This window comes from Netta rufina, assembly GCF_964035555.1.
Source record: "Netta rufina genome assembly, chromosome: Z".
In the NCBI taxonomy this organism is placed as follows: Eukaryota; Metazoa; Chordata; class Aves; order Anseriformes; family Anatidae; genus Netta; species Netta rufina.
In genome coordinates this window covers 18,479,449-18,499,499 of record NC_140126.1, presented here as the reverse complement: position 1 = coordinate 18,499,499, position 20,051 = coordinate 18,479,449, and the positions used below count along the sequence as shown (strand labels likewise).

At 36.1% G+C, this 20,051-nt stretch overlaps 1 protein-coding gene across 1 annotated transcript in view; it reads right to left on the bottom strand.

Moving 5' to 3' along the window:
* RNF180 (ring finger protein 180) overlaps positions 1 to 20,051 on the bottom strand; it is an 87,389-nt gene that overhangs the window by 47,016 nt on the left and 20,322 nt on the right. The gene's annotated exons all lie outside the window — the stretch shown is intronic.

The window sequence follows — 20,051 nt, the reverse complement described above, 5'->3', positions numbered from 1 at the left end:
ACAACAATGCTGGAAGACTTTTTTTTTTTTTCCTTGCATGGTTGATGAAATTTTATTGGCAAAGGAAACAAGCACTTGACTATAGTTGCACAGGAATTATTATTATTATTTTAAATCAACGTTTCTCTTGATTTAGCATAAAGGAAACATGGGCCTGAATATGACACAGACATGGCAGAAAAAGCCTTTCAAAGAACCAGATGGATGAAGAAACATGAAAACCTGCCTTGGCTCAACTTTTCAGGGATGCACTGACTGGCAGTATTTAGGAGGTAGAATGAGACCTCTCTCTTAGGAGATCTTGGACACTCAGCTGTGATACATCTCTTTTAACATCAGTTTCAGTCCTGAAAAGAGCCACATCCACAATTCCATTGACCAAACATAATTCTTTTTCCCTGAGTCACAGGATATGGAAGAAGCCATTGGGAGACATGCTCCCAAGTCTGTCTTCAGAGTGGATGTGATACACAAAGACATGTCTTTTCAGAGGGGGAAAAGTCACCATTGACCACTGCTATTGCAATGCTCAACAAAATTACTTTTCTGGTGGTCTTTTTGTCTGAACAACACTAACTTGCATTCTGATCAGCTGCATAGGACAGTGGTAAGAAATGTTTATTTTTGAGGTGAGAATAGTGTTAGGTTACGATGTTGCAACCATGTGTGTTCTTTCAATCAGATGTATTTTCTGTCCTTCCTGTAACATTTACACTCATACTGTACACTAACCTGGAATATATCTTTCCATTATTAGCAAAATATAAAACAGCAATGTATGTTTTCATTAAAGGAATCTATACAGAAATGCTCCACGTTCTCACTTTCACCTGTAAGTTACTCTTTCGATAGTGTAATGAAAGAAAATACAGCTGATACCAAATAGTAATAAACAGAATTTGAAAACAATGCTTGTACTTTTGGCTGTCACAGACAGAGAATTAAAGTAAATAATTTGGATATTCAGTTAACCAGTTAGCTAGAATCTACAGAATTTGTTACTCAAATGAAACTAGCAGCCACACACAAACTAAGTTAAAAAAATGGAATTAACTTTGGAAAAAACAAACAAAAACCTTTATGGTAGTTATTGCTAAATATAACACCCTTTCCACCTTCCCTCACCCTCTCAAAGCTCATTAAAACAGACAAACAAACTAACAAACAACAACAAAAAACAAACAACAAAACAAACATCAACAACAACAACAACAAAACAAACAACAAAACAAACAGAAAACAGAAAAGTCAAGTTTCTTTCCACTGCAGAGTGCCCTAATTTGGTCTTCCATATGGAAATGGTAATTAAGGAGCCCAAAGCAGTAATCCATGTTAGCACACTGCTGTGTACAAGCTAATGAACTTTTCCTCTCAATGGGGATAATTAGTGTGGGCAAAAGGCAGTACTAGTATGGCTAGAATAATTGCTGTTCCACAGATAACTTTTGTGTATCTACGCTATACTCCATTGTGAATTGCAGTCATCATCAATGACATTTGCTTATGGTAGCTCCATTAACTCTTTTCAAGAACTTCGTAATACAGAAAAAGCTTTTCTTATGTAGGTGAACAGGAATTTAGCATAGAAGATTCATGCTTAATCACCACAGAAAGCAAACTGCTACAGAAAGTTTCTTTCAAATTTTGTAGATATTTCTCAACAGTAGAAAAGTTGAGTAACTAGGCATAATATCCCTATTCTTTTTTATACCAATTCAGCTTCAGTGGGCCTAGAAATTTCATGAAATCTATTTTAACTGGACAGCTTCTATGATTCAATGGGAGCTAAAGTCAAGTGCAATGGTGACTGTAACTGTCCTGATCAAGAACTCTGACACCAACTTAAAAAATAATTACTGCCAGTTGCTCTTATAACTTGGCTTCTTGTGAACTCAGTATACCTAAAGATGCAGGAGACACTCAGCAGTGGGAATTTGCTCTGACTTTCTAGACTGGTAAAATGATCATAGGAAAATGCTGAAAATGCTGTGAAAGTACAGAAAAGTATGTGTACCAAAGAAACAGAGAAAGATGCTATAAGGTGTTTCAATAATAATTTAAAATGACTCCTGTTCTTTCACGAAAATTTAACCTGCATCACTGCAGACAACAGGCAATGACGAGATGCTGCCTGAGAAAGGGATACAATTCACTCTACTGCTGACATTCATTTCACACTTCTAATATTTTTTGTTTGTTTGCTTTGTTTTGTTTGTTTTTGTTAATGAATTTGCTGGGAATCTACTGGTCAAAAAGCACTTTTTCAGGAATTAAAAAAATCATACTCAGACAATCTCTCATAGGAAGAAACCATTTTAGAGCCATGTTACAAATGAACATTTTCATAGTTAAGAAGCAGATACAATGTCCACTGGGATTTTTTACTAATTGCCTATATTTCAGAGCCCAAGAGGATATGAAGGAAATAATTTATTAGAACAGAAAAAATAAATAATTTTTTTATTGGAAAACTGAAATGCAATTTAGATTGAGAATACTGGAGACAAAATGATTTAACTCCACCAAACATCAAACAAGCTCTTCTGTAACTATGACAATGCATTTTAAAGCCATGACACTTTTGGCACTTTGGTGCCAATAGGGTGAAACCAATGTCCATTAAAGTCACCTTGACAGGTCTAGGATTTTATTCTGCTGCATTAGTTAAGATGACATTACTATGAGTTTATTGCAGCAGTATAGTTTGCATAAATTTGGAACTAGTACCATAATGTGTATTTATAAATATATAGGTTGCAGATCAAAAAATTATGATATAAACAGAGGCATACAGCAAGTGTTAGCAATTAGTGATCTTTTGAAAAAGCAGAATTTTAATGTAAAAAATTATTTGTGATCATTAGATGCAGGCTAAGACTCTTGTTTAAGGACTGCAATTTTGCAGAAAGTAGTCCAGGAAAAAAAAACAAACACATTAAACATGACTATTTTCTTTCATCTAAAATGGATCACAAGCTTTTGAAGTTATCTCAGCACCAGCATACCTTATCTAAAAAGCTTAAATTGTCATGCAGCAACCCTCCCAAATATATATTCAGTAAGAGTCTCAAGATATTTGGATTTACACATCACCCTACAATTCACATATTTGACTCAGCTTAGATATATGACAAAATAAATAGTCAGATCTGACTATGGTAGACAATATACAAAACAATTCATCATTAGTAGGCAAGGCATCTCAAAAATTCAGTGCTGCCAGCCTAAAAGTTCTTGCCAGACTAACACTAAGAAGGTAAAAGAGAATTTGGAAATTTGTAGAAATATAAACAAACAAAATAGAAAACAGAGCTTACAATATTTTTATTAGAAGAACATTTCAAAATATGCTCACAGAAAAAAAGAAACATCAGAAAGGGTTACCTATGAATCATTGCTATAAATTACACAAAATGATTTTATTTATTTTATTTTTTTGTTTTGCAAGGCACTGTATTTTAGTTTGAAATCAGAATACACATAATCCTTTTTGAAAAATTCAATAGATTTCAAATTTGAATGTGATAATCTAATACTGCCCACTAGTATTGACATTAGCTAAAGATGGTTTTATTTTTAATTATATGAAATGAAGAAGTGACTCTATTACCTACCTTGCATCTTGTAAACCAGTGGGAAGAAAAGAGAAACATAATCTTATTAAACTTCAGCAGAAGACAGATCTCACATAAGAGCATGCACATTATTCAGGACTCTCAAGCGAGGTCTTGCAAACTTTTTTATTTTAGCTAAATAAGAGCACTGAGCAGTGTCCCAGGATATATCACAGTTGTTTTGGGTATGACTGCTGTGACACAGCACACTGGGACCCACCTCACCCTTCCCCACATAAGACCCCAAAAATCAGCAATGAAAGAGAACTCTCTGGTGACCAAAAGAGGCATTCAACTTCAGAAGCAAGGCTTTCACTTAAATAGAAATACCAGGCTCCTGCCTGAGGTATATTTGCTTTTTTTTTTTTTTAAGTTTAATTTTTGATGAATAGATGTGTTCAGAGTCTTGGTAGCTGAATGAGACAGGGCATCCTTTGCTGGGAAAAATCACTCTTTGTTGCTGAGGTTAATGCATAAAGTGAACCCTTCTTTAGTTTAGCATATTTTAAATATTTTAAACATTTCTTAACCCTCCTAGATTTGATACATATTTTTTTTATTATTTTTTTTTAAAGAATAATTTGACTTATGTCCTTAATGCAGGCAGCATCTTGCAACCTAGTTTATTAGAATGGAAAAAATCTTTCCTGATAAGGGAACGCAACAGTCAAAGACAAAAGACCCAGTACAGCAAAGCACACAAAGTAAACCAATGCCATTTAATTTGATTGTGATAGGTTGGTTGCCTCCTTAATGTAAGTTTGTGGCTGACAAACTGTGATCATTTTTAGATGGATTATTTATGTGAGTTCCTCAGGCAAAAAACAGGGCATATTTGGAGCAATGAAGCTCACTTGTATTTTATTCAAAGACCTGGCTATCTTAAAAGAATAAAACATGGTAAGCTACATTTTATTTTATGGCTTTCACAGTGAATTCAGTTGGAGGCTGGTACTTTATTTCGGGTTCTTAAAAGCCCTCCAGCAGAAGATCCAACACAAAGCCTTTGTGAAGGGTACAACAAGCATGAATACTTAGGCTGCACATGACAAACTGAAATCCTCTAGCACCCAATGTTTTGTTACTAAAAAGTAGTTCTTACCCTCGTTCTGCAGAAAAACCTTCAAAAATAATAAAATTTAACTGGCGGAGACAACCTGAAAGAAAAACTCAGTGATGCGAACTCTGCCCCTCTTAAGCCTGACTGCAGTATTAGCTCTGAAGTCCATCAATGTCAACTTAAGTCACTTAATGACTGAAGTATGGGGTATGAAATGGTAACGAAACAGACTCAGATTTCAATTGGAGTTGCTGCTGGGAAGAAAATGCAGAGAAAAGCACAAAGGTGAATCAAACTACCAATTAGAGAAAAAATGAACTCTCTCTTTCCTCTCCACCTCATTTAGGTTTGGTATGGGCCTGAGCCTGGGAGAAGATGTAGCCAAAAGAGATGATCCATACTGACCAAAGGTATATTCCACCAATCCAACACATTACCCTTAGTAACAATAGCTCAGGGTTAGGATGAGGAAGTAGTGACATGCATAGTTCTGGCATTTGTTTTTGCCAGCAACCATGACAAGTGCTGAGACCCTGTTTTCCAGGCAGCAGATGGACATCTGTCTGATGATCAGAGTTAGTGAGTGAATTCCTCTTCTGCTTTGCTTACATTTGCAGCTTTTATTTCCCTAATTAAATTGGCATTATCTGGTTCCATGAGTCTTCTTGACTTCCTTGTATTTTCTCCCCAGAGTGGGGAGAGGGGAGTGAGAGAAAGGCTAGGTGGGTGTCTGGCTATTGACCAGGGTCAGCCCAACATAGCCCTGAAGGTACTAAGCAGGTATTACCAAGTAATTATTCTTCCAATGGCAGTACCCTGTCAGAATCGGGAAAGCCTACAGATCATAAAAAAATATATTAAAATATATGTATCTTATATATGTAAATTTTATACATATATAAAATATATGTATCTTTATATACATATATAAAATACAACAAAAACATGGCACCTGTTACATAATTGTGGGGGATAATCATACAGAAGATGAGAAGATAAGAAAGCACTATACATGCCACTTTCCCACACTGAACCTTACATTACTATACACAGATTACAAGCTTCATTGGCTATTTTTTAAATACCAGAAGAGACCACTTAATATTACGGACAAATGACTTTAAAATATTATTTCAAAAGGTCTTGTAAGAATCCCAAACAAATCCTAAGATTAAATAATTGTAAGTTTTATGTAAAATATTACCGTAAGCCACCCTCAAATGCCACCCTCAAATACCACAATTTAGTGCTTTACTTGTTGCATCAAAGGAAATTTGAGATCAAGATCCTGAACATTTTAATGGAAAATAACCCTGAACTACTGGTTTCACAAAACGTGTAGCTGTACACATTATAATTGCTTGAATGGCAATTTAATATAATTCCTTGTAATAGAGCTGCAATTCTTTTGAAGATCCAAAGGCTAACATGATCCTTAAATTAACTATAACCTAACATTTCTGTTAAAATTGCAACAATTTTTAGAAGGCATCAAGATATTCTGGTCAAAAATCCAGGAAGAGTCTTCAGAGAACACAGTAATTACCCCTATTCTCCCAGGTTTGAGCATGACCTGTTTTAACCTCAGTTTTCAGTACAGCAAGAGAAATGTACTTTACCAACAGAAATTGCTTTCCTAGACAACTGCTGTAAGCTGTGAATCTGTTTTAACCACCTTGAAAAAGGTTCATTATTTTTCACTTAGTTAAAGTTTTGTATGTATCTACTTATCCCAAAAATCTGCATCAAAACAATGCACCTCACGATCTCAACTCCGTTACCTGAACCAGAGCTCTTAACTACTTCTGATTTTTATGACTGTTTTCAGACAACTGTCCTTTTGTCAAGCAGGCATTTTGAGTTTCAGATTATGCTCTGTTTTCGAGCATACTGATTTATTCAGACTTAACATTAAATATTCATTAATGTCTTTAAAACACAGATAACAGCTCTGTAAAAGCATATATCACCTTTTATAACAAAATCAATTAAGAACTATTTTACCTGCCAAATGAAACTCAATTAATAATTCAGACTGCTCCATAATACCACAATCAATACATGTACAAGCTTTTAACTCAACTTAGAAAAATACTTTATAAGACTATGATCTGTTATATCAGTAATGATCTGTGGATTGTAACAGGTGTAAATATGTATATGCATATGCATACACATACATTTACATGTAAAATTTTTGCATTTAGGAAAGATGGTCATGTAAGAAAACAAGAATTACCCACATGCCTTGCAAAGCAAACATGTAACTAGTTTATGAAAATTAACCTTTTGTAGTATTCTAACACTGGAAATACATGTACCCAGTGAAAAATCATTTGCCACCATTTGCCGCCATTCTTATATGGGCTAATCTTGCATTCTGCACTGGCAACCATCTGTTTCTGGAATGTCTGTCTGGGTTGTGATTAATTGTCATCAGTGCAAAGACAACTGACTCTTTGCACATTCATTTGTATCTAGCAGGTCTCATAGGACATATCGAGAATCACATGAAACGTTATCTTAAGCTTTCAGGGCCAATTAGACATATGAGCAGTCTAACCACTTGCAGTCTAACCACTTTCATATGGTGTGAAGAAATAAAAATAGCATACCAGAAATGTTTCTGTGCAATGTTAGCTCAAATACTTCTGCTCAATAGTCCCAGAAACAGGAAGGTATGATGAAGAAACATGTATGAAGAAACTTAGATGTTTCCATCACGTGCACATCCTTGACAGTGCAAAGGCACATCAACTTGTATGTAGCTCTCACTGCATTCATGCTAATTGTCCTGTGATACAGGAAAGGACAGTAAATGAACTGAGGAACACTTGCAAAATTCAGCTTGCTCCTGAACAGGCTAACTTCTCCATACTGGAAAAAGTGACATGCTTAGTTTTGCATCAGATTCTATAAAAATCTGAAGGCATGGGGAAGCTCTGACTGCCCCTAGCATACCTAACCCCATGTATTCTATCTCACAACACCTGGTTTGACAGTGTTTCTAGCCTGTACATTGGATGTCCTTTTTCACCCACAGGTCTATAAACACTATAAAACACTGCAACCTCCACAAATTATCTAACCATTAATCACCACAGCACCTACTTCAGCCACAATAACTACAAAAAAACAACAACAAACTATTTATAATGTTGTTAACTAAATTAATTTGGTCATGTGCTTCTTGATATGCTAGGTTTTGCTGAGAATTTCGTTTTATTTCTCCAATTTTCACTTCTTCCTTCAGCTGATCTTCAGCCTTCTAGCTGACTCTTTCACTGAATCACTTCTGAAAGTAAACTGCATGCCCTTGAGGCAGGGATTATTGATTTTACCTACAGTGAAAAGTATCTAATACTTCTAAAGTTCTCTGAAACAAATAAAGATGTTAGGATACTCTACCTCCTAAAGTCTTCATTAAAAAATGCTGCAAATCAATTCTACGGAAATGCTACAGAACCAAAAGGATGTTGTTTATTAACCAAATGATTTAGTATGAATTTAGGAATATTAAAAGTAAATGGTATAGCAGTTCTTTGCAGTTCTTACACTCTTAGTCTCCTTAACTGTACATTTAGAATGACTGCACACTGTACACTGGTAAATTTCTACATTTAACTTCATAACTATCCTCCTAGAATGCTGAGTCCTTTTTTTTCCAATTTGTAAGTAGCAAATGCATGCTTATGTACCTCAAGAAGTAATGAATTTTGTGGGATACAAATCATCTGTGATGACAGCTAGTGTTTAGATACAGAGCAGTCTTTTCGAAAACACTATTGAAAAAAAAGAATATGAAATAATTTTTATAGTCTTTGGAAGGAATATATAATGCAGTATGAAGAAGCTAAACTAAGCCAGGTCCTCCTTATGGAGAGAATGAATCAAGCACAAGAATTAGCCTTAATGTACTGGCAACCTTTTTACTTTCAATTGTGTAATTATTGGTATCCATATATTTGGCATCATTATAATTTGACATTATTGCTACAGCAATATTCAGTGAAAACTATGCACTATTGAAACAAGTGCTATATACTTTTTACTAATCTATATGTACTGCAGTGGATGATTTTTTTTAAAAAAAATATGATATTCCTAAGGAAAAAAAAAAAAAAAAAGCAGCAGGAAAAACATTCTTACTGCTTCATATAATACAAGACTACAGCATGCTACTATGCGACATAATTAATGAGGCAGTGCAATAGCTGAAGTCACACTAGTATTCCCAGAATACATTCGTACTTTCAGAGCATATATTTCTTTTTTTGAGATTCCTATATGGCATAAAATATCTCCTAGAGATAAAACTAAAATGCCACTAACTGAATTCCTCTACAACATGAATGGACTTTTTTCTGTTATCAAATGACCAAAATATAACTCTTGTAATTTCAGGTCAGATTTACAAATATTGGTAGCAAGTAGTTGATTGTAACTATGTTTATGATGTACTGTCTTATCCAGTCAGACTACATGTAGCTATCAAAACTAATAAGGCCATGTTTTCATGCTATAGCTCAGCTGACCTACTGGATACCAGTTCTTTACCTCTAACCTGTCCTCTTATGTTGGCTGTAGCCATCATCCACTGAATCCAATGTGAGCTGACACTGCAGAAAGATCAACAAAGAACCACTCAGTTTTTGTTTTGTTTTCCACTCTGAATAGGGGCACTGTGGAATCAGATAAGACAAGACAAGGAGACAGCTGTGTCCAGAATCATAGGGGAATTCCATTTCGTCCACTGCAACAACTAAGCACTAAGTTGCCAAATCACACTAGCATTTAAAATAAAGATAATAAGATACTGGAATATCTCGGTACTGGCATGTGGCTCTTTGTTTGTGTTTTGTACATAGCACTGTGCAAATTGCCCAGAAAATAATTCATAAAATGATGTGGCAATAGTATATCACTGACATGGTGATTCATACACATTCCTTACTGCTCATGCTTGGAAAAAGAAAAGCATGAAAAAAACCTGAAAAATTCTGGTTCAGTCACCTATCCAGCACGTCAATCCAGCAGTTCTGACAGGCTGGTGTTCTTAAAACAGATTAAACAAAGTAAATAGTAGGAGATCTGCATAAAGGCTTATGACTCAGTATTGTACAAGTGTCATACCTATTGCTTTGTCTTGTGCCAAAAATCTAGCTCAGTTTGTAAGCTTGTCAAAGGGGCAATCCTATAAAGTACCAAGTACCTCAAACTGCTAGCAAGTTTCTAGCAGAACATGTCAGAGAAGCTGCGTCTTGCATCAATAGGGTCTAAATGAGGAAAGGTGAACTACTGGCATTGATAAAAAGTTAGATCAGCAAAAAATTTTGTTGAAACAATATTTCAACATCATTGAAATGATATTTTAACAAACCACCATGTATGTTTCTCTGAATAAATTAGGCATGAAATAATAATAAAAAATGTTCAACATTACAGCATTACACTGGATTAGAGGTACTTCTTTAATGAAACTCCTAAGATTATATGAAAACACAAAAGATGTTCTTGAATACACCTTGGAAATTGCTGCAATTTGCTTTTTAACTATATGTCTTAACTCTTTCTCAAAAAGAGAAATGCAAAGGCAAATGAATAAAAGATGCTCTCCATTTTGTGTGTTCCACATCCTCATATCCTGCTCTCCTCTACCTCCACAATTCTTTGCATCTTTCTTCAACATTCAAATTACAAGCATGAGTTGAGAGGCCTCACTTGTTTCCATTTTGCAGTAAGTTAGTAGATGACACCAAGTTGTGGGGAAGTGTAGATCTGCTGGAGGGTAGGAAGGCCCTGCAGAGGGACTTGGACAGAATTGGCAGAGGCCAATGGGATGAGGTTCAGCATGGCTCAGTGCTGCATCCTGCACTTTGGTCACAACAACCCCATGCAGCGCTACAGGCATGGGGCAGAGTGGCTGGAAAGCTGTGCAGAGGAAAGGGATCTGGGTGTGCTGACTGATACTCACTTGAACATGAGCTGGCAGTGTGCTCAGGTGGCCAAGAAGGCCAATGGCTTGTATCAGGAATAGTGCAGCCAGCAGGACCAGGGAGGTGATCATTCCTGTACTCAGCTCTGGTGAGGCTGCGCCTTGAGTGCTGTGTTCAGCTTTGGGCCTCTCACTACAGGAAGGACATCGAGGCCCTGGAGAGTGTCCAGAGAAAGGCTATGAAGCTGGTGAAGGGCCTGGAACACAAGTCCCATGGGGAGCAGCTGAGGGCACTGGGGTTGTTTAGTCTGGAGAAGAGGAGGCTTAGGGGAGACCTTATTGCTCTCTAGAGATCCCTGTGTGGAAGGTGTGGGAAGCTGCAGATCATCCTCTTCTCATAGGTAACTGGTGATAGGACTAGAGGGAATGGTTTCAAGTTGTGCCAGGTAAGGTTCACATTGTAAATTATGAGACATTTCTTCTCAGAAAGAGCAGTCAGGTGTTGGAATGGGTTGCCAAAAGAGTTGCTGGAGTCACTGTCCCTGGGGGTGTTTAAGGAAAGGTTGGACATGGTGCTTCGGGACATGGTTTAGTGGGTGACATTGGCAGTATGGTGATGGTTGGATCAGATGATCTTGAAGGTCTTTTCCAACCATAATGATTCTATGACTCTATTTTCTATTTACATTTCACTTCTATGTGTCTATGGAAATATCCTACTGCATAATAGAAGCAGAGAAGATGTGCATTTGCACTTCATCTCCACCACCTTTTGTTATGCTTCTCTCACCTCCAGTTACAGTCCTATCCAACACAGCACTAGCAGGATGAGACAACTGTAGAGAAAAACAAAACTTGTATTTTGCCTGCTCTCTTAGGCTAAACAGTTTCTCTCTTGGACTCAAGATTCACAGTTTGTCAGTGAAGTTCTCACTACACACCAGCCAGCTGAGTTGTGCCTGATCTGTGCCAGGTCTGTTTCCTTTCCATAGAAAAGGGTCCCTACATATTAATATCAGAGGCACACAGGAGTGCAAAAGGTCACATGAAATTTAGCTATGGGCCACTCCACAGCATGTTTAGTGCATATTCCATTTGGCTAGGAAAATACTGACAAACATTTCTTACACTGTCCATTCACAAGTTTACCAAATGTTTTCTTCTATTGTGCTCAGAATCTCACTTTCTGCCTGCTTTTCATGAGGAATTACTTGTACAGTTGAACAGTAAATGATGATAAAAAGCATATAGCATACAAAAATATAGCAAGTCTGTTCTCAAAAGACATGTGCAGCTGTATATGAAAAGTGAATAAGATTGATAGAAGATAAATAGGAAAAAAAAGTTTTAGGGTGAAAATAAGGAAGTGAAGATATGATGAGAAAATGCACATGAGAATTCACAAAAAGAAATGCAAAGATCTCAAACCTTTTGATTTGGTAACACATGGAATGGCAGAAGAGACAAAATGCTGTCAAGAGCCCAGGGAAAAGATTAGGTAGAGAAACTTGGGACAGATAAACGGATATTCTGAATCTCCATCTAACTGGAACGCTGGATATGTAGAGATTCCAAATGCAACTACAAGAAAGAGAAAAACGTGTCTTTGTAGCTGAAGGTGACGGAAAAGTGGTATAGATGAAGTTAAACAGAGAACTCATACAACGTGCTGCTAGAGATCAAATCCAGTAACACATTTCATTGCTCTTGCCCAAAACAGGCTTAAAAGAGGTAAAGTCATACAATATCCTGACTTGGAAAGGACCCACAAGGATCCCCGAGTCTGAATTCTGTCTCCACCCCAAAATCAAACAAGGTGTCTGAGAGCATTGTCCAAATGCTTCTGGAGTTCCATCAGGCTCGGTGCTGTGCCCACTGCCGTGGGGAGCCTGTCCCAGTGCCCGACCACCCTCTGGGTGCAGAACCTTTCCCTAACACCCAGCCTGACCCTCCCCTGTCCCAGCTCCATGCTGTTCCCTCGGGTCCTGTTGCTGTTCCCAGAGAGCAGAGCTCAGCGCCTGCCCCTCTGCTCCCCTTGTGAAGGAACCGCAGGCTGCCATGAGGCCTCCCCTCAGCCTACTCTGATCTGGGCTGAACAAACCAAGTGATATGGGAGAAAAAGTGAAGAAAAACTATGAACCCATATGAGACTGTTTGAGCAATCACCTGCTACATCAGCTCTCCACTGAAAAGTGAGACTACGTGCTATGCATAGGGTAGTGACAATACCATTACTCCCAGTGACCCCCATCATATTCTTTCCCCACTGTCACAGACCCCATATTGTACTTTCCAGCATACCTCTCTAAAATTCAGTTCTGCTCATATAATTATATAAAAATACTTTCAGTAAATGCTACATTTATATTTAAACTAAAGATAAATAGGATATTTTTAGAACAAAAGAAATACTGAAGACAGACATCTACACAGTGGTTAATACCATCATAAATACGGATATATATTCCATAGATTAACAGATTTCAGTCCAGAAAGATTCATCTAGTAGTAATTCAAATATATTATTTATATACTCACAAAATAGCTTACTGTTAGAAACCAGATTGGTCTGGTGTGCTGGAAACAACATATTATCACAGTGACTACAAAAATGGTGTTCTGCTTTTCAGTTTAGTAGTTCCCTGTACAAGAGATTTGATCATCTAGGAAAAACCTGTTTCTGTTCACTGTTTCTTTTAATGCATAGATCCAATATTCACTTTGCTAGTATGCTAAGATAAGAATTTCTTTTTATTGTAACAAAATTAACATTCTCACTTCGATCTAGATTTTGGACCCACCTCAAAGGGACCACGACTTAATTAATGTGTCATTATACAGCCAAGAGCAATTACCGTGTCTGCCTGTATCTAATCTTCAAATAGTCTCTCTGTATATTTTCACACACCGTGATTACTTTTCCTGTAATAAGTGAGACTGAACACTGAACCCACTTAAAAACGGGCAAAAAAAATAATAATAAGAATTACATACAATTGCCAATATGCAATGCTACATTTTTTATTGCCTATTCCAGAAACCTACTTTTCCAATGTTAAATGGACAAAACATACTGAGGAAATATGTCAAAATGAAGAATGTAAGTTCTGTTATATGAATGGTTGGCACACAGTTTTTACCTTTTTCCAGGTCTAATATTATTTTCTAAACACCTTTTTATTTTGTTTTATTTATTTTATTATTATTATTATTATTATTATTATTTTTTTTTTACAACAAACCCTCTGTTACTTCCAACTGGAAAACATTCAGAATGTTCCAAAATCATTTATTTCTGCCAATTCTGGGAACCCACTGGATGTAATCCTCCAAATTGCATGTTTTCTTTCACTATGCTGTACTTTTTCTTCCCCCACCATGGCTGCAGTCATGCCCTTTTTAGTATTTTAATGAGTGTTTTTTTTTCTCTGATCCTTATGAATTCAATAGCTTTCTGTGTCTATTTTATTCTTTACTAATGGATTGCTTTGTATGAAAATTAACATGACAAGAATGATAGTGGAGTAAGTATGCAGTTGGAGTTTTATTTCTCCAGTAAAATGCATTTCAGAACCACACTGTATTTTTAACTCTCCTCTTCCTGAGATATACTAATTTTAATCTGCAAATTGAAGTTGACGTATTCTAAATCAGATCTACTCGGATCTACTTCTAATTTTACAATTTAAAAAAGTCTACAGAAATGTTTTTTTTTTTTGTAATATTTTTTCATCTTCTATACAGCTTTCACCAAATGATTAGAAATTATTATAAATTAGAAATTTTACATTTATGGAAGAGGTTAAATTAGAAAATCATCATTCTTCACCAGTTGCTTCTTCATACTCTCTCTTAGCTAAGATCATATTTTAATGCAAAATTTGCTAATTATTTGCAATTTGCTTCAGAGTCTATATTAGCACTGCACCATAGCAAAAAGTCTAAATCACAATCAAAATGCAAAATGGCTTTCAAAAGTTGAGAGAAGAATCAAATGGTTTATTTCTCTAAGTGTTCATAATGTCAAATACTTATTTGATTTTCCACACCTACAAAATCGATTAGTAAAAGTTCTTCTCACCCTATATGTAGAAGAAAATGAGATTTACATATTATGAAAATAAATTTACTTACAAGTTTTCAACTTTTTGAGCTACAAAAGATTAAGATTTGATCAATCTTCTGTCAAACTGCTGGAATTCTTTTTAAAGATTACGGGGAGGGAGCCTTCCTTAATGATGATGAATTTGTTTCTTTCTGTCCAATAGTATTTTCAAAAATGTGAGATCATTACTAAATCAGAACGTTTCTGCTTTTCATGCCCACTGTGTCTAAAGGTTGTAATTTTAATACTCCAGTATTCCAGTCTTTAGAAACAATATATCTAAACTCCTAATTATCAAATAGAAGGTGAAACACTTAAAATTTAGAAAACTAAATTAAAAACCTAAATTTAGAAACTTCTTCAACTATAACAGTAGATGCCATCTTTCCTTACATTTATTTATGAAATGTTTTTATAAAAAACATCTCTTCAGTATTATATATAACAATTATTTTCACTATTTTTTATTTTAATTCTTTTATTTCTTAATAAAATCACTGAGAGCTTATCAATTTCAGAAATGGTGAGGTTGTATTAAATCTTTTCTGCTCTGTTCTACTTGTGTGATGTCTTTGTGATGCTTAGAGTGACTTCTCAGTGCATGCCTACAGTTTTAGCTAAAATAGTTGAAAAACTATAGAAAAAAACAGATAGCATTATTTTCTTCCAAATGGAGATATGAGAAAAACAACAACAAGAACAAAACAAACAAGCAAACAAACAACCCACTTAGATGCTTGATAGCATAAAACTGAAGAGGAGTTTTGAATGAGAAAAATTCATCGATACCTTGACCACTACATAGCATGAAGGATTAGATCTTTTAAAAACAAGCTAACAAATAATAATAATAAAAACAAAAAAACAAACAAACAAACAAACAAAAAACCAACTGTATGGAGATTTAATGTTCCCAGATGTGAGGAACTTTTTTCCTGAAAGAAAAATATTTCTGCATTTCTAGACTCAAGCCCTGCTCTCTACTTAAAATTTCTACTTAAAAATGCAAAAGTCTATTTAATTTGCCTCCATTTATATGTGTTCAGTGAGTTTAGTAACATGAAAACCAATTAGAAATACAAAACTGACTCAAATGCATAGTCAGAAAGTCATTAGCAGAACAATTTGTAGAAGTGAAGGATTACAGGTCTAGGACACAAAATTGTATAACAATTCATCATTTTCCAGTATAAGAACTAATCTTAAACTCTGTCCTTAGTGTGCATGTGATGTGGTCCTTCTGGTAATCCACAGTAAATCTCATAAATATGAAAGTACTCCTATATTCTTGTTCATACCATTGTTGAACTTTGATTTTTATCTGTCATGAGTCATCTTACTTAACTGCGCAATTTAGTCTGCTCTTCACTCTGTGTAATAAAGATCCATGCTGGAATTATGGCATGCACCTAGCTGCACACCACTATGACTTACCTCCATGAAAGAGTCATTGTCATTTTTAGTCGAGGGAAAGCAAGTCTCATGAATTGTTATTATCTAAGCTGTCTGTGGGCTTCTAGAAAAACTAAAATATGCAGCAGATACACCCCCACCACTTCCCCTCTCCCTTCCCCCCCCCCCAAAATGAGCATTTAACACAAAGCAGCTCAATTGTGGACTTGGCAGTGCTAGGTTAAAGGCCAGACTAGGTGATCTTACAGGTCTTTTTCAAACAAAATGATTCTATGAATCTATGACTTCTGCTGTGCTGAGGTTAATCTGCAGCAATTGTATATTCTGAAAATATCTTATAGACAAACAGATTAATCATATATATTTCACTTAAATGAAGGAAAATACGCACAACACAGATGACTACTTTGGCCTTCAGTAAAGCTATATTACAACAGTGTACCTATACTAAATTCTACTTTATAGATTCTAGTTTCAAGATAACCATAAAAAAATTAGAATACATAGTGATACACTGAGACAACCTTGATGTGTTCTGTTTGTCCAGTAGCTCCATGAGTAATTTTACACAGAGAGCACAACTGCAATTTAAAGAAGGGACCTTACAGATTTTGTCATGAATCCAACATTGTCAATACCTCCTTGTTACTCCGGTTTACAATCTGTGACAGAATTAAACCCCTAATTACAAAAATCACCAGATAACAGTTACAACCAAATCAAAAGCAAAGATAGACAAGCTTTGGCTCAGAAGCTACTCAGGTCCAAAATTTCCTACCTAAATAAAAATACTGCCTTATGCTTAAAACTATGCAGCCCTGTAACACAACCCTGTATTGTCATTGCTAGAAACTGACCATCAGCTCTCCACTTAACCTGCAAGGCCTCAGGGCTGAGGCTTGCTCTGCCTGAAATTTTCTTGACCTGCCTGCAGCTTTCTTGTACTTGGTTTAGCAATTACTCTAATTGACCAGGTATCTGCAGCCAGTATGCTTTTTTACCTTTGTTATCTTTTATATTTTTTGTTATCTTTGTATGGTGCAATCACAGCCATAACAAGCAGTTATTCCACAGGAAATGTGATATTAATAACTGTAATTTAGTGTAGTGTAAAGAAATACAAGCCTGGTAAGATAGAAGAGACTTTGAGAAAGAGACACACGATGCAGCTCGGATGACCAGTAAGTAGTATGTTTTTGGATGGGTCAGTGTCACAGTTTTGGCTGGGACAGAGTTATCTTCTTTGTAGAGGCTTACACAATGCTGTTTTTGATTTTTGATGAAAATAGTGGTGATAACACTCCAATGTTTTTAGCTGTTGCAAAGCCGTGCTTGCACAGAGCCCAGGACGTTTCATCTCCTTGTGCTGCCCTGCCAGTGAGGAGGCTGGGGGTGCCCCAGGAGCTGGGAGGGGACACAGCCAGGAAAACTAGCCCAGGATGGCCTAAGGGATGTCCCACACCATGTGGTGCTGTGATCAGTAGTAACAACTGGGGTAAAGAAGGAGAAAGGGAGGGACATTTGATGACTTCTGTGATTGTGTTTGTCTTCCCAATAAACTGTTACCTGTGATGAGCCCTGCTTTCCTCGAAGGGGCTGAACACCTGTTTTGCTTCGTCTGCATTACCTGTGAAGCTGTCTGTATCTTTTTTCCTGCACCTCTCTCTTTCTGATTCTCTTCCCCATTCCACCGGGGAGATTGAGAAAGCAGATGTGGTACTCAACTGCCTGCTGGGGTGAAACCACAACAATCAGGATGATTTCCAAGAGGATACCAGTTTTGAAGCTAGCTATGTAGACTTGCTCTGTGTAAAATGATTATGAACAGAAACAAAACAGGAGAAGCAATAAATTATATTTCTGTCTTTCATGTTTCAGAAAATTCATATGAACTTTAGACACTAATAAATAACGCAAATGTAACAAGATGTACACAAAATAGTTTGTAATGTAAATCTTCTTAGCTATAGCAGCAAATACAAAAATGCTTATTAACACTAGCAATTCCTAGACCTAGATACTTACTGTTATACCCTACCAATATACCCAACAGCTAGAAATCCCCCACAAACACAAGCATGCACACATATGTGCACACAAAACATAGGTATCCTCTCCAGGCTTTAAGAGCTTTCTATTGCAGAGCAGTCGGAGGAAGTTTGGGTCCCTCTGCTGTTAGCAGGGTATCTCATCTCAGTCCTGCACCTATTCCACAGAGACAGCATAAGTGCAAGGGCAAATGCAGGCAAGGAGCTCACAGAACTGTTCCTATTTACAATTTTAAGCTTATATACTTCAACTTCACTACAGTGAGCATTCTGCCATGACACAACATTCATAGGTATTTTAGCTTACTTAAAGACAGTAGAACAACTCAACAGATAGTTATCATGCTACAAAATAAACTGGGCTTTGCATTTGCAAAGCAAGTCCAAAGTCTGAAAAGGTCTCTCAAAATGCTTTTCAGTTGGAAAGGCCGCAAGTAGTCTGTGGCAAAGTAGCATCACATCCTGTGACACTGTCGGACTGTAGAAGGGATGTGATTTTCTGGTCCACATTATCGTGGGAAGATATTTACAATGATGGGAAGTGCAACTGCATTAGCCACACATGTTGACAGACAGTCTGAAAAGTATGGGTTTTTATGCTCTTTTTAATATTACTTCTCAGGTCACAGACTTTCAGCACAAGTAAAGAAATCAATGACCTTCAGGGAAACCAAACTGAAATAACTACCCCTTAAAACTACTATTTAAACCTGATTATTTATTTCACATACCTCTTAAATATGTTCTGAATGTGTAAATTGCATGCTTGTTGATTAGACATACCAGATTTAACAACTGTATTCATTTTTAAAAAGTTTGATATAGCAAACTGATGTAGAGGAATAGGTAGGGCATTGTTTAACAAGAACATTTTAAAGTACATTTTTTCTTTCTTCAGCTACTGCAAATTAGGAAAATTTGTACATTTTACTCTTGAAAGTAGCATCTGGAGAGACTGCAGATGACATGACTGAGCAAATGCTCATATAAGCCAGGCTTTTGCACCCTTATTTCATTCAAGAAAAATAATATAGAACTGGAATTTTTAAAGCCATTTTAGGGATGCTGACATCTAATAATCTTTAAACTTAGTAGAAAATAGGCATTCAATATTAAAACATACAGGTCTTGGAACGGTTCTTTATTCTCAGTATCAGTGAGGTATTTTACAAAATCAGATTTCCAAATATGACAAGGCCAATTAAAACCTCTCTTTAAATTAAACAAAAATCCTTCCCAAAGGCAAAAAAAAAAAAAAAAAAAAGTCTGGTATACTAAAAAGTCTTATGATATGTCCCCAGACCCAGCACATTCTCAAGCTGGTTCTTAAATTTAATTAAGAGAGACAGCCTCCAGGTAACTATCTCTTGATCCTGAATTCAGTGCTCTGCCTTTATTCCATACTACATTCTAAAGGTTCTACTGGCAGTATGTAGGAAAGAGCCCAAAGTCACGCAACGTCTGAGCATACTGTAAGAGGTCAGTGGAATATTAAGGGTGAAAAACGTTTATGTACTAATGACTAAAGTAAGATTCATACATGAACCATTGGTCCTAGATATCCTATTTATTTGCAAACCAACAAAAACAGTTTAATACCTAAGCTAAGCATAGCCTGTTAAAACAAGATTGGGGTTTCTCAAAAAAGCATAAATATCAAATTAAACTTTACTGATACCAAATGCAAAACAATCACATAAAATATATCTGTGAAATAAGGCTTACTGGAGATTTGCATGTCACTGCACTTCACAATGACATATCTTCCTAAAGTGGGAATGATTTCTGGAGTAGATATTACTTCTCTGGTGAGAGTGAGCATGTTTGCTCTCTCTAGCCACACAGTATTTTATAGCAGAAATTATATGAGGAGGAA